The following is a 16,278-nucleotide window of genomic DNA, read 5'->3' as shown; positions in this document are numbered from 1 at the left end:
GTATGGATACAAGTAAAGCTTGCTTCTTTACACAACATTTAAGATCTTTTGCTAAGAAATATCTAAAATGTTTTTAAAAATTTAACTATTTATTTATTTATTGTTGTATTATTGGCGCCGTGGTGGCGCAGTAGGTAGTGCTGTCGCCTCACAGAGTGTATTTGTTATAAAGGAAAAAATATGTATACAATCGAGAGACAAATTCAAATATGTATAATTAAAATGTATGACTGGTCAGTTTTAAATGGTTTTCAATTTTCTAAATCAAAAACTGTATGCATGCATGTTTGTCTTTTAAGATCTATGCATTTAGATCCAGAGCTTTTATTAGATAGAGAAACTATACAAGTTGTGAAAGAGGTAAAGTTCCTAGGAATGAGTTTTGACAATAAGTTGTCTTTTATTCCTCATATTAAAGTATTATGAAATAGATGTTTTAAAGCAATGAATGTTATAAAGGTTTTAGCAAAGATCAAATGGGATGCAGATTGGGCGATACTCTTAAGACTTTATAGGACACTTATTCGATCAAAAATTGACTACGGGAGCATAGTTTATGGATCTGCAAGGATATCATACATAAAGATACTTGATACAGTACATCATACAGGACGGAGACTTGCTCTTGTAGCATACAGGACTTCTCCAATTCAAAGTTTATATATGGCAGCAGGAGAAATGTCACTTTACAACAGAAGATTGAAACTGCCTCTCAAATATGCAGTCAAGCTGAAAGCTAATAAAGACAATCCAGCATATTCTACAGTTTTCCACCCTCAATATCAGCACCTATATGAAGCCAGACCCAGATACATCAGACCTTTTGGAATTCGAATGAAAACTCACTTGGAGAAGTTGGATATTTATCTGGATATAATAACAACGATGCATGTATGCCCTATACCACCTTGGCATATTAAAAAGCCAGCTATTATAATGCACCTGTCTCAGTTTAAAAAAGGGAAATCCACCCAAATGTTTATCAGGAAGAATTTATTAATATTCGATGCAATCCACCAACTTATGTACCAGTGTATACAGATGGTTCAAAATCAGATGGACGAGTATCTGCTGCAGCAGTGATTGGTTCAGAGTGTTTCAGAAAGAGTATTTCTGGACAAAGCTTGATATTCACAGCTGATCTTGTGCACTGTTTTTAGCTCTGGAACAAATAGAAAAAGAACAGCAACGGCAGTTGTTAATTTGCACAGATTCTATGTTCTTCTTACAAGCACTTGAATCTCTGAAAACTGATCATCCTATGATTTTTAGCATTATAGAAAAAGTGAACCTTTTAAAGACTAAAGACTTTGATATTATTTTTTCCTGGATACCTGGACATATGGGATTCATTGGAAATGAATGTGCAGATAAAGCCGCTAAGGAAGCCCTACAGTTGGAGATTACAGAATGTAAAATTCCTGTGTCTGATATTAAACCTGTTTTAAATCTGTATATTAATGAGAAATGGCTAATGGAATGGGATGAATGTAGGAAAAACAAATTGTATGAAATAAATCCATTTGTAAATTAAAGAAATAATTACCCTTTTGAAAATAGACATGACCAGGTTGTACATACAAGATGTTGAATCAGACACTCAAGACTTACACACGCATATTTATTGAAAGAGGAAGAAAAACCTATTTGTGACTTGTGTAAGAATATTTGGATGATAAAATGTATTGTAATAGAATGTGTATTTTTAAATGAAGTTGGACGTTTAACGTTTCGGGAAATATTTGAAGTCAAATGTTTGAAAAGGTGCCTTCTGGAGCACTTTTAGAATATTTATCTTAAATCAAACTAAAAGATAGTATCAGACTGTTTTTAGTGTTGCTGCTACTTGTATACTTTTTGTTGTTTTTTTATAATGTATGTTAAGAAACTGATTTGATTTTATGATTATATATTGTATATTAATTAGTATATGTTTTTGCCATGAATATAAATAATGCTGCTGATATGGCATTAAAACATAAATAAATAAACAAACAATATGCATAAGTATGAACGTTACTAACTATAAGGGTGGAGTGACAGGAGAGCTCAGCATTTCAGGTCAATGATGAAGTCAAGAGAAGCTGCATAGTTTGAGTGAAAGGTAATTTATACTCAGGATGACATGATGATCCAGCTCATCTGAAATATCATTAAAATGTTTCAGAGGAAGCTGACCATTTCTTCTTTTTTTAACTTTTACCCGTCAAGATGACTACAGATTTGAACAAACACTCGCACAACTTTTTATGTTTAACTTACACGTGTGTCAAATTTACACGTGTCAAAAATGGATTTATATTTATGTTGCAGCGCAGATGTCTAAATTAATTTTTTACATAACTACAGTGCAAATGTCTTGTTACTTGTATTTAGTTTTCCTTGTTGAAAATGAGTTGAGGGTGGTATCTCATTCATTCATTATTATTTATGTATATTAATGCATTGAAAATGAATGTTTATTATATTGACAACTTTTTATTCCTGCAGTGCAGGCAACAACATAGAAATTATGTGCAGTTTTTGTTTATATAATTTTTTACATTAATACATTTAGCTTGGTCATCTACTCTTTTTAATCTTTAGCTCAAGCTTTTACTGATGGGCAGAAGGCAAGCCATTGTGTAAATCTGGTTAATGCTCGCTGTAATAGAAAGAGCTGATGACTGTCCAGCTTGTTGTTTCACCCTGCGGATGAGCTGCTCAGTGTGGACCCTCAGCCTTGTGATGAACGGCGTCTCCCTCACAGTTGCTTTTACTCTGGACAGATTACTCTGGATGTTGTATGATGTAGATGTATAAGTCAGAAAGCAATATATTAGGTTTTGCATATAAATACTTGTGCTTAACACATTTGTTTCAGTTTGTTATTTGCCTATTACATTACACTAGAGTGTTTGGTGCGTTTGTGTGTGTGTGTGTATATGCATGTATACAATATATACAGTATAATAGAATTTACTATGTGAAGTTTATTTATAAACTAATTTCGAGAGGATCACGTGCTTATGATTGCTTGCAGCCGGCCCCGAATTATTCAATTTATGATTCACCAATCAGACGATTCCTAAGGCACTATAAATACCCTAAGTTCCATATCACAGCCATCTTTATTTTGAAGAATCCCCCCTTCCACACACCTCCTCCTCCTTTCCTAGATGAGTGGCACGGTGGCCCAGTGGTTAGCACTGTTGCCTCGCAGCAACAACGTCACTGGTTCTAGTTCTTACCAAGCCAGCCAACGTTTCTGTGCGGAGTTTACACGTTCTACCCGTGCTTACGTGGGTTTCCCCTGGGTTCCTCCCACCGTCCAAAAACATGCAACTTAAGTTACTTGACTAATCCAAATCGACACCATAGACATGCTTCTAGTAAGTAGTTATCTCTTAAGAGTAACCACTATCTGTTCATTAGCTACTACAGCAGGGGAGTTCTCGAGACCTGAGCTCAAACTCCCCTCTCACCTTGCAAACGGGAGGGAGCCCCGGGCTCGAAGATCTTATGAGCTCAGGGCTCTCTCCCGGGACAGCATTTCAAGCAAGTTTTATAATCAATCATCAGCTAAGTGTGAACTTTTGAAAGTATGGGTTAAAACATAATATTATTTAATATAAAATACAATTACAACTTGTTACTACTTTCATCTGGGTTATATTCTAGTACACCATTTTTTAACTACCCTTAGAATTTTATAACATCACCAAAAACAGCATCGAAGCAGTGTCAGCCTGATCTGGTGTATTAATCAACTACCGTGGGTTCTAGAACTGAACAATAATGATTTTCCAGATGCTGGACATCCACTGGCACTAGATCCTCATTAATTTAAGAGTAAATCTCCCATCTTTGCCATGCTCTGATGCGTTTAGGTTTCGCCGCTATTAGATTTCGCTGTAGAACGTGCTATGCAGAAGTAAAGAGCCTAACTGATATTCTACCGGAAACACATCAGCAGAGTTTGTGCATAGAGTCCATTTACTATAACTTCTATGTTAAGTGGCTTTGACACATTTTACATTGTAAAAGGATTGAATCTGCTTAAATGTGTACACGTTAATGGACCAAACAAAATATTATCTGATTTATTTTACATTTAATGTGCATCAAAATTACAGTGTGTAGCCAATGTTTCCAGTGTCTTTTCACTTTTCAGCTTTTAATGAGAAATTGTAAGACTTAATGAAAACAAATGTTTTATTTATTTATTTCAGACCTAACTGAAGAGAATGAGGGGAGTAAAGAGGAGGAACATCATGTCAAAATTGAGGAAAAAACCCATTTTCAGACTGATGGTATTTTGAAAAGGAAAGACAAGAATCGTTTCACCTGCACTCAGTGTGAAAAGAGTTTTGTAAGACAAAGCAGTCTTAAAATTCACATGAGGATCCACACTGGAGAAAAACCATTCACATGCACTCAGTGTGGAATGAGTTTCATCCAATCATCACACCTTAATAATCACATGAAAATCCACACTGGAGAGAAACCATTCACATGCACTCAGTGTGCGAAGAGTTTCAGTTTATCGTCATCCCTTAATCTACACATGAGGATCCATACTGGAGAGAAACCATTCACATGCACTCAGTGTGGGAAGAGTTTCAACCAATCAGCACACCTTAATGAACACATGAAGAGGCACACTGGAGAGAAACCATTCACATGCACTCAGTGTGGGAAGAGTTTCAGCTGCTCATCAAACCTTTATCAACACATGAGGATCCACACTGGAGAGAGACCATTCACATGCACTCAGTGTGGGAAGAGTTTCAGCTACTCATCATACCTTAATCTACACATGAGGATCCACACTGGAGAAAGACGATTCACATGCACTCAGTGTGGTAAAAGTTTCAGCATATTATCATCCCTTAATAGTCACATGAGGATCCACACTGGAGAGAAACCATTCACATGCACTCAGTGTGGGAAGAGTTTCAGCATATCATCATCCCTTAATAGTCACATAAGGATCCACACTGGAGAGAAACCATTTACATGCACTCAGTGTGGGAAGAGTTTCAGCCAATCATCATCCCTTAATAGGCACATGAGGATCCACACTGGAACAAAACCATTCACTTGCACTTAAGCCGCGGTCACACTGGACTTTTCTCCCCTTAGACTTCCATTCATACTGTTAGACTTTTCCTAGTCCTCCCATGTTAAATGAGTCAGAGGCTTTAAATAAGTTTTATCAATTTAATTAATTAGATGAATAAAGCATTACAAAGCTACGGGTGTCAGAGAATAGCAACACAGGGTGTCTGTGTCAGCTGGGCACACACACCCACACCCTTGTCCCCCCTATATTTATCAATGTCTCTCTTCAGCCCCGCCCGGGGGCGTTTTAGTAAGAAAGATCCTCCATCCAGATCAGTTCAATCATCAGTTGTTAGGCAGAACAGGAACTCTGCACAGAAAAAGTTACACATACACATAACAGAGCCTGAAAGAGAGTAAGCCTTCGCCCCTCCCGTCTGTTATGGTTCCTGTAAATGAGCACACTCTGAAAGTGAAATTGTAACATTTTGTTGATAACAAGTACAGAGGAGTTAACTTATCGGTTATCAGTCACACGAAGACACAGCTGTTATGGAGCAAGGTTAGATGAGGTTAAGCACATGAGGTTATATGAGGATAAACACATCAGCATAAGCTCATGTAATTAGTTAAAAACAGAATTAAACTGTTAATGCAAGGATTAGTCTATTAATGTATAGGATGAAGTTAAAATAATCAAAAAATCCTTCAATACGCACGCGAATGCGTCAGACCAGAAACGCAAGTTCGTGTGTCAAGTTTCACAGATCGCCTTGCAAAGTTCAACCTTGGTAAACTCTGACCTGCGAAATCGCATCACTAGACTGTGTGAGACCAATCGAAGATCAAAACATGACCTCTCATGACTGAAATGTAAAATATGGACCAATCGCTCACTTTTTTAATGTCTAATCATCTTGTTTAATCCCGCCCCTTTTTGCTACGCCATACAACAGAATTTCGCATGCTCAAACTCGAGTGTGAACGCAGCTTCGGTGTGGGATGAGTTTCAGCAACTCCTCAGACCTTAATAAACACATGAAGACCCACACTGAAGAGAAACCATTCACATGCACTCAGTGCGGGAAGAGTTTCAACCGATCAGCAAACCTTAATGAACACATGAAGGTCCACACTGGTGTGAAAGAGTTTATGTGCTTGAGTGTGAGAAGACTTATTACAGCTCCAAAATTTAAACTGTACCAGACGATTCACACTGGAGAAACCGTACAAGTGTTCACACTGTGACAAGAGGTTTAATCAGTTAACACATCTGAAAACACAAAAGAAGATTCACACTGGAGATATCTGATCAGTGTCTACAGTTTTGCTCATTCGGCGCAGATTAATAAATACGTGGACAAAAAGTTGCACACACGACATGAATGCAGCAAAACATTTTCTCATGTGCACAGGATGTTTCATGTCTGAATGATGTTTGAAAAGGCTGAGTGACGGCATTCTGTTTTTCAACACACCTACACTGCAGTAGGAGGAGTTGTAAATGTGTTGCGCTTCTCGCGTTTACCGTAAACACGATGGCGGCTGAGAGAAGAACATAAACATCATGGCAAACAGCACCTCTGCAGCTTAAAATTTTTTTGCAAGTGATTGTACAGGTGCGGATACGTCTGTACTCTACTCTCCAATGTATTCATGTAGCTAGTGTTTTTTTGGATGATGTTCTCTGTCTGACTTCCTGAATGAGAAACAAACCACTGGGCTCCAGGACGGTTAGTTTGCAGTATACCAGGGCCTCAAGTTTAGAAAGCCCATTCATTTGTTCTGTGTTGCAGCTATGATTAGTAAAGTTTATACTTTTGGTTCAAGATTCTTTCTAGTTTACTACATTTACCTTTTTGAGTAGAATACAAACTTGATGAATATTTTATGATTTAGCCAGAGCGACAGGTATTATGTTTTACAATATTAATACACTGTGATGATCCCAAGACTCCAGATTGGAGTATGTGGTAAATCCTGATTGGATGCCTGCATTACTCATCAATGGGTATATAAAAGTTGTTGTGCTAGCTACCCCAGGATGCTGTGGCTACTCAGGAAACCTCATGTCAAGACCTGCCATCTCATTGACTCTTTAACCTTATGGTTTTGTTATGCATTACTTGTATCATGTAGTTTAAGTGTTGTTGTGATTATATCCTGAGTTCTTTATCTTCATTATTATCCCTAGACATTTGTTGGTTGCTTTGATTGATTGTTCTATGAGTTACATTTTATAATAAATAATTTGCATTCAGGCTATTTTGTTGGCTCATCTCTCTTTTATGTTGCGACTCAAACGAGCGGGTCATAACACTTTGTAAAATGTGTCCGGTTGTATCCGAGATCTTGTCCTTTCAGTTATGACCATAGGTGAGAGTAGGAACCTAGACTGAGTGGTAAATTGGGAACATTGCCTTTCGTCTCAGCTCCTTCACCACAACAGACAATCACATCAACTGCATTACTGCTGCCACTACACAGATCCATCTTTTAATCTTACATTCCATTCCTCATGAAAAAAAATACTTGAACTCCATTTGGGGTAAGGACTCTCCTTTAAACTGCAGATGGTCAACTTTTTCCAGTCAATCACCATGGTTTCTGACTTAGAGGTGCTGTTTCTTTCCCTTCCATGTCACAATCAGCAGCAAACCGTCCCACTTTATGCTGAAGGTACATGTCCTATGAAGCCAAAAGTACACTGTTATCTGCAGATGGCAGAGACAGTTCTAGCCTACACCTAAAATTCTGGCAGTAAAAATTATAAAAAAAAAATTAAATCAGCCTCAAAAATAACACATTTATAAAATAAAAAAGAATAAATGGATGGATGGATAGACAGACATTGTAGTGGTAGAAGGGGAAGTAGGATGGCTTGTTCAACCATAAACCAAGATGGAGCTCTCTCAGGAGGGATGTGTCACGTTCACCAGCGATTGCAACTTCCTAGATCGCTGGACCTCACACACAATAACCTATGGACTACATATCCGCCTTTCAAGGACTACATATTCATACATGCACTCCGTTCTCACACACACACACACACACATGCTTCCTCATTTCCACTGATTAGACTCCCACAGCTGTTGCAGCTTCTAGACTGATTACAGACACTATTTATACAGCTCACACGCTCACTTCCATTGCCGAGTCTTGTTTAACTGTAAAGTGACATTACAACGTGTTTCTCCTAGTCTAGTTTCTCCGTGTTTTGATCTTGCCTTGTTTACTTTTCTCCTTGTCTGCCGCCTGCCTTCTGACCTCTCGCCTGATACTTTTGACCACGATTCTGGACTCCCTTTATATACACCTTTATACTCCCTGTTTGCACCTGTGTTGACCATTGCCTCCCTGACTTTGATTAAACCTGCACTTGGATCCGAACTTCAGTTGTCTCTGTCGCTCCCCGTGATACAGGATGAACCAGTGCGCGAGATGTCTCAGACTGAAGGCGTAATAATGAAATAAATGCTCAGGAAGCTCCAACCTTTTTTATCATCTGGCTGTTGCAATGTACTCCTATGCAACCAAGGGTGCTTATTGTTCCAGTGAAATTAATTGACTAAATTATCTAACTGTTTTAAATATTGTAAAGAAATATTTACATGGATATACTCAAGTAGAGAAGTAACTTTAGGAAGGTAATTCATTTTGAGCATGATAGTTTGTTATTTTGAGTTCCTCAGAGCAGTGGTTATCAATTCTGGTTCTTGTGCAAAATGAGTTGACAATCATTCCAAATAAATATAGCTCTTATTTCTAGATCTTAGAATCACACCTGAGAAACCACAAAAGCAGAAATTTGGCTTCTCTTTAACTGCTTAAGATCAATTTGCACCAGATCAGCAAGAGACAACATTTGTTTGAGTTTCCTTCGCCGACTGGCCATGACGAAACACAGCGTTTCTGATTGGTTGGTGACTCAGCTTCAGTGACGTCCTTGGGATTCACTTGCTTGTGAGTGGAAGTTGTCGTGGGTTACCGGGGTGATAGACAGTCAGTTTGCAGAAGTTTTTGCGGATTTGGCGGTTTCTAAACTTTAAGAGGTTACATAAAAGTTCTTTGCGACCCGACTGCATTGTCCAAGAGCAAGGCGAGAAGGGGGCAGAGTGCATGATCGAGCTAATGCAAAAAACAAAGTTTTACCGTTGCAGTAGGTATTTAAGTGATCTGGTTCGGCCCATCTCAATGGCACTGTCTTCCAATGAGCAGTTGCCATGGAGGGCGGGCCCACGCCCCATACCATTATGCTCAGGGTAAGTCATTAACAGACTACTTGGTAATTTCATGTGGTAAAATATCTTGTAAGTTAGTTACTATCTTACATCATATGTTACAAGACAAATACTGTTTCTGATACTAGTTTTTCATTTACAAATATGCTAATATCACTACCCTTTGTTTAGTACCAGACAACATACATTTCAAACCCTTGATTAACTTGGTTGCAATAAACGCATGTTGTATTCAAAGAAAGCCACTGCCCCAGATGGGACAAATTTTGCAATCTCCTTAAATCTCTGGAATTTTTTTAAAGTAGCACACAATTCTTAAATTCACAAATGAATTGTTTGTTGAATTTATGAATTGGATTTTGTAAATGATTAGTGCTGTGCATAGATTAATGTTATTTAGTTTTTTATTTTATTATTTTTCAGACTGAGAATCTTACATTTACATTAAGTTGGGAATGGGAAGACATTCCTCCAGCATGGAACAGTCAATGAAAATGTTTTGAAAAGTGATTTATAGCCTGGACTCACTCCCAGATTTGAGGCTTCTGGAGGAGATGTAGGCCTTCAGCAGTAGGTGAAGGTAAGAGGGTGCAGTGCCAGTGATTTGAACTTGATATGAGCCTCGAGCGGTAACCAATGCAGAGGGGTAAAGAGAGGAGTTACATGGGCTCTCATTGAAGACCAGATGAGCTGCAGCGTTCTGGAGCATCTGTAGAGGATTAAGGGTGCAGGATGGGAATCCAGCTAGAAAACCACTGTCAGAGTTCAGCCTTAAAATTACAAGAGTTTGCACTAAAAGTTGTGCAGCATGATCTGTTAAGAAGAAACTTATTTTTCTGACGTTGAAAAGTGCAGATCTGCATGATGGAGCTGTGTTAGCAATGTCCTCTTTGAAAGACAACTGATCATCCAGAATCAGATTTCAAGATTTCTTACCGAACTACATGGGGTAATGGTGGATGATCTCAGCTGGATTGAGAAATTGTGTTGAATGTGTGGAGTTGCAAGGAAGGTGATGTAAGCCGATATTCTTCAGGTAGTTTGATGTGAGTTAAAAATTTGGAAATTTAGTTGAAAACAGCCCTTGATTTGTTTTGGCAATAAATAGGAGAGAAACTGGTCTGTATTTTTCATCTAATGAGGTGTTGTGTGATGTTTTTTTGAACAGTGAGTTTACCCAGGCCTGTGTAACCCCGCTGGCCCTACACCACCCAACCCGCTCCAAACTGAGATCGATCTGGCGACCTTCCGCATGGCAGTTGCTCTATCAAATAGGATAAAGACCATGGCCCCTAGCGTCTGTCACCAGAGCACCTTAAGAAGTCAGAGGAGTGAGGTTTACCTGCACAGCACTCCACCTCCAGAGTCCACTCCATCTCCATGGCCAACTCCACCTCCAGAGTCTGCTCCATCTCCATGGCCAACTCCACCTCCATGGCCCACTCCACCTCCATGGCCAACTCCCTCTCCATTCCCACTCCACCACCAGAGTCCACTTCTTCTTTACAGGCCAATCCATTTCTATGGCCAACTTCATCTCCACACCCCTCTTCATCTCTGCAGCCATCTACAGCTCCACAGGCCACTCCATCCTCATGTCCAGCACCCTCTATGCAGCCTGCACCATCTCTTCCTCAGGCTATTATTGATTGGGAAAGCTTTCTTCCCAGTCAGTTCAAGAGAACTCTCCAGCCAGCAGATTGAGTGTGGATTGCCAAGTGCCTCTATGAGCCCACAGGTCAGCTGAGGCAAAAGTTCCAGGAAAACTGGTTTTATCCACCGATGCAGCCCAAGCCATCTCCTCCTGAGCCTGGATGGTACTTCCGTCAGAGGATGTTCTTGTGGGCACCGATGAGGATGTGGGGCATTCCTCTTAAATATCCACAGTGCAGCTGGAAGATGCACCATTCAGGGATCTACCCAAACGTCAGGGAGGTCATTGACATGGATAGCCGCTACTACCTGGTGAGGGTGACTATCCACGATGCAGTGCATGCAAGTTACCAGTGTGTCCATGGAGCCAGGACATTCTTTCATTACCACTCAACTAGCCCTGGACAGGAAATGAGTGACCTTCCTTAGGCCAAGGACAAGTGGCAATAGTTCCTCCTACTTTCAGGCAGCTGTGGAAGAAGTCCACAGTGAAGAGTGGGCCCGACGGTCCATCCAGTCACTCTCTAACTGTGAGCATCATTTGAAAAAGTTTACCCTGGTCCAGTCTGTAACTGTACCTACATTTTCTGCACCTGCACCATTCCGGCCACTGCCACTCGCCAAGTGGTTTGAGACTGTTCACTCCAATGACATTGTCAGCCATCTGGATGAGGTGAAAGGGATGATTACCTCCACCTATGGCCGTATCCTGAAAACGGATGCTACAAAAAAGGTACAATACATGAAGGTTTGACTATAAGGTTTATCTTCACCAATTCATGTAAATAATTAGAATAGATATAATTTCATTGTAATCCTAAAAGTGTGTGCATTTGTGACAAAAAAGAAGGAAATGTATATCACGCCTGCCAAAATGTCTACGTTTTTTATGTTTGTTTTTGAGGTTACCAAAACGCTGGCTGGTGCCATTGGGGACACGGCTGCGTGGATGACCAACATTGGGAATGTGCTTGGTCAGGTTTTGAACAGTGTTCTTACAACAGCTTAGGTGCAGGATTGAAGGAGCTGTGCCAGGGCATCGTCAGACGCTACCAGAATGCTGGGGAGCCAGAGCCTGAGGTCATCTATGTTGACCGGGATTGCTGTAGTCAGTAAGGTGAAATTTTATTAAATGTGCAGTGCATTTGACAAAAATTAAAAATCTTTAAAATCTTAAAAATGCCTCATTTCCGTAATGATGACAAAAATCAATTATTAATTAATAAATACTGACCACATCATTATTGTATTTAACTATAAATATTATAATTATAATTGTTTTTAAAACATTTGACTTTTTACATTTAAAAATAAATAAATATCTGAATAACTACAACAACGACAAAATGCAGTTTCTTTTCTTTTCTGAATTTTTACCATAAACTGTAATGAACTAATTTCTGATTAAATTCAGTTTTTGTGTAATCATCTTGATAAATGTGTCTTTTTTATTTGTAATTATTTTTAAATTGTAAATGAAAATGAATTGTGAATTGAAATCAAATCAAATGCATGATTTTTTATTTTATATTTTCCCTCCAACATTTATTATTTTTAAAGGTGCACCGGTGGTGCTAAATCTTTTCCGGCCATGGAAGTCTATTGTTGGGCTAGCTATCTTCCATTTTATGAGCAGATTCAACTGTGGCTTTACTACAAAGCACCACCCTCTCTATGGTATTTTTTGTTCAAAACTTTCCTCTTGTATATTTGAGTGGGATCAGGAGGATGTGAAAGACCTTAGACAGCCAAAAGAGGGGAGTGGAAGAGTAGCCATGGAGGACAGACTCCTACTGAGGCACAGCTTATGGCCAGCATCAACCCAGGTGAACTCGCAAAGCATTGTAGGCGGCGAACACGCAAGACTGAGAAAATTCAGGCCATGATTTCAGGGCTGCTGGAATCAGTGTGGGAGCTTACTGACACCACAGGGCTTTATCTGGTTAACCCTGAGAGCATGGACCATGTCTGGGAGACACACCAAAAAAACCTGGAGTGCATCCAGGACCCTCCCCATGTGGAGTTATACACAAAGACAGGGACACTCCAGAAGGGTGGTAAGTCCTAAAGTCCTAGATGTGGCAGGGGGTCATCCTCACTGGAAAGTTTTCACTGCCATCATTATGCCTTCATTCCTGGTAAATTTTGAGTGTTAAATTGCAATATGTTCTGTAAATTTTTAAGCTTATTAGCAAATAAGTGAACTATTGCTATTGTTTCAGCATTATAGTCGCACCCTGGCCACTAACTGGATTTGGCTTCTTTTCATTAAATTTATTGATTTAAGTTGTTATCATGGAATTTACAACCATAGTTGTCGCTGTATTTTGTTACTGTTATATTACTGTCATAAAATTTTAGTTTTCTCAGTTTAAAATAACTGTTACCTGATTTTTTAATTCCTAGGATGGAGATGCAATGCCATGCACACACAAATGTACATGTTAGAGGGGGCCTCGAGATTGAACATGAGCCAGGGAAAAGAAGCTGTGTCTGTGGCGAGGACCTCAAACATCAGGACATTTGATGTGTGTTTAAAGTCTTATTTAAATAGCATAAGCCAACGAGGGTTGGTAGGGCTTTGATGCCAGAATTCACCCCTCCAGGAAAACCCACTGGTAAGAGTATGTCTCAGGACAAAGCATTGGATTATTGCTCTCTCTGTCTCCTGTGTTAAACCTATTGCAGGTAATGACCTTATGTGAGAGTATAATTGTTATTGATTTGTGATGGTAAGCTGAGTGCCCTAGGAACTCATGGCGAGTGTTGAAGCTGGCTTCTGCTGATGTAACTGCAAACTATCTTCAGTAAACTTTATTTATTTATTTATTTATTTATTTATTTAAATCTCTGGCTCTTCTTCGTCTGACAGACTGGTCATTCTTTGGGTTAAACTGCATACCATCCCTACAAGCGACATCTATTGCTGGTGAGCTCTTGCTTGCTCTACATGTCATCGGGCAGCACGACCACTGCGCCAGGCAAGAGCACAATGGAAAGGTCAAGTTTCATAGTTGTGGCCAAGTGGTTAAGGCGATGGACTAGAAATCCATTGGGGTCTCCCCGTGCAGGTTTGAATCCTGCTGACTACGTCCAGGCTGCGCGCAGGATTTAGTTTGCGACTTTTCTTGATTGTTTGCAACTCCAATGTTCCTTGGGAAAAGGGACGTGCTGGTAGGGAAAAGCGACAAAAATAAAACCGCAGCGCGTGCCAGCCGACTGCCCTAGGGGCCCTCCATTTTCAAAGACGTATAACAGAAAGTGAGGCTCCAGCGGCTGTCCTGTGGCTCGCCGTGATCGGATAGTGGTTAGTACTCTGCGTTGTGGCCGCAGCAATCCCGGTTCAAATCCGGATCACGGCAGGCTTTTCAAGGTGGCATTGGCGTTGCACTCTGTGATGCCATCCGTAATCTCCAGCTTCCTTTTAGTGCAGGCTGTGCTAATGGCACGTCCTGAATGTTTACGTTTCCTAAAGTGTGGAAGACTAGGGATTTGATATGAGCAACGGGACCTTTGATGCCAGCATCTGATTCTAAGGCATGGAAGGAATCGTTTCAATGGTTAAGTCTCCATGTATTGCCACAACAACAGAAAGACCTTCTGCAGTTGTCACTGATCTTTTTAATGTCTCCCACATGACATGGAGTCCAAACTACTGTGCTTTACTGATGTCTACACCTACAACAACCACAAACCCAACCTCACAGTGACCTGTTGTGTTTTAGCAACATCTACACCAACCACAAGTCTAAACCCCACCTCACGGTAAACTTTTGAGTACCGTACAGGTCTGCGCCGACCACAACCCTAAACCTTGCCTACTTGCGAGGCACAGCCGTGGAGCCCGGATAGCTCAGTCGGTAGAGCATCAGACTTTTAATCTGAGGGTCCAGGGTTCAAGTCCCTGCTCGGGCGTGGAAGGCTCTTCTTGTGGAGCCGCAGCTTTTGCCAGTGAGCTATAGCTTGCTGAAAGTTTCATCTGGATGCACAACACGTGTACTAGGCATGAGGACATGGACAGCACAGGCAATCTTGTAGTTGTGGTTAAGGTGGTGCATGAGAAATCCACTGGGATCTTCTCGCACTGGTTCGAGTCCTGCCGACCACGTGCTCGTCCTGTTCCATTTTTAAACTTGCAACAGTAATCAAATGTTTGATATTCCAGTGTTACTTGGGAAAAGCGTCGTGCTGGTAGGAGGAGAAAAACAACAGCGTGCGCTCACTGAACCGAAAGGGGCAAATCAGAGGGAGGAACATATCGCACAGGGACCACAACGGCTGTCCGGTAACTCGCCGTGATCGGATTGTGGTTAGTACACTGCACTGTGGTCGCAGCAACCCCGCTTCGAATCCGGGTCACGGCAGGCTTCCTTTCGGTGACATTGGCATCACGCCCCCCTCTTGCCACCTGTTTTTTACAGCCCACTTTTTAGTGCACGCTGCAACTCTGACACGTCACAAGCGCTTAAGTCTAAGCTAATGCCCCAGTGATCCCGGATAACTCAGTCGGTAGAGCGTCAGACTTTTCATCTGATGTTCCTGAGTTCAAGTCCCTGTTTGGGCGTGTAAGAAAACTTTTGTAGAGTGTGGAGGATTCGGACTTATACCTTCCTATCCATCTCAGCATGAATCAACGTTTATCCTTTCCTCACCATCTTGTTTCTCATTATTTTTATATAATTATTTGATTGTTTGAATGAGTAATTAACTTTGAATTGATTTTAACCAATGAGTAAGTTAACACATTGCTTAATATAAGAATGTTCAGTGCGTTTGCCTGTCTCTTTATAACTTTTTTAGGAGCCACCAAACTAGGTCAGAGGTCACGGAGACCTTGAGTGGAGCTGAGGGCTGAGGACCGGAAGCAACTGTCTCCATTGTTATTTCTATGAGTTAATGCTATCTAAAATGTCTTAAGGGATTTTGCAGTTTTTACGGTTAATTCTTTTAAGGTGATTCTACTTTTTATTCAAAATAGACTTTGTGTAGTAAGGATATAACTGCCTGAATGTAGATTATACCGGTTTTGAACCAGTTTTGATAAAGACGGCTGAGACTACACTCAGCCTCGGATAAGAAACAGATTATACGTTAAGTGTGTGTGTTCTATTTGATTGTGGATCCGTTTCACAGGTCTGGAGTCAGCTTTAAACAATCTAGTGGATGTCTGATGTTTATGCTTGAGATACTGTTCAGAATTGCAGCACGCACCCCACGTGGAAATTTTCCTAGTCTATCTGTGTTTTATCCAATCAGGTTAGAACACCTATATGCGTGACGCAGTTAATGACCTTATGTGAGAGTATAATTGTTATTGATTTGTGATTGTAAGCAGAGC

At 40.3% G+C, this 16,278-nt stretch overlaps 1 non-coding gene and 1 pseudogene across 1 annotated transcript; both read left to right on the top strand.

The window, feature by feature from the left end:
- The window catches only part of LOC130222042 (zinc finger protein 729-like), a 632,497-nt pseudogene that overhangs the window by 801 nt on the left and 615,418 nt on the right, over positions 1 to 16,278 (top strand).
- trnak-uuu (transfer RNA lysine (anticodon UUU)) lies at positions 14,783 to 14,855 on the top strand. Its single transcript has one exon. It is a non-coding gene; the product is annotated as a tRNA-Lys (tRNA).

The sequence above is a fragment of the Danio aesculapii genome, chromosome 4 (genome assembly GCF_903798145.1).
Source record: "Danio aesculapii chromosome 4, fDanAes4.1, whole genome shotgun sequence".
NCBI classification, from domain to species: domain Eukaryota; kingdom Metazoa; phylum Chordata; class Actinopteri; order Cypriniformes; family Danionidae; genus Danio; species Danio aesculapii.
The sequence above is the reverse complement of the archived record's forward strand: the minus strand, read 5'-3'. Positions and strand labels throughout refer to the sequence as shown.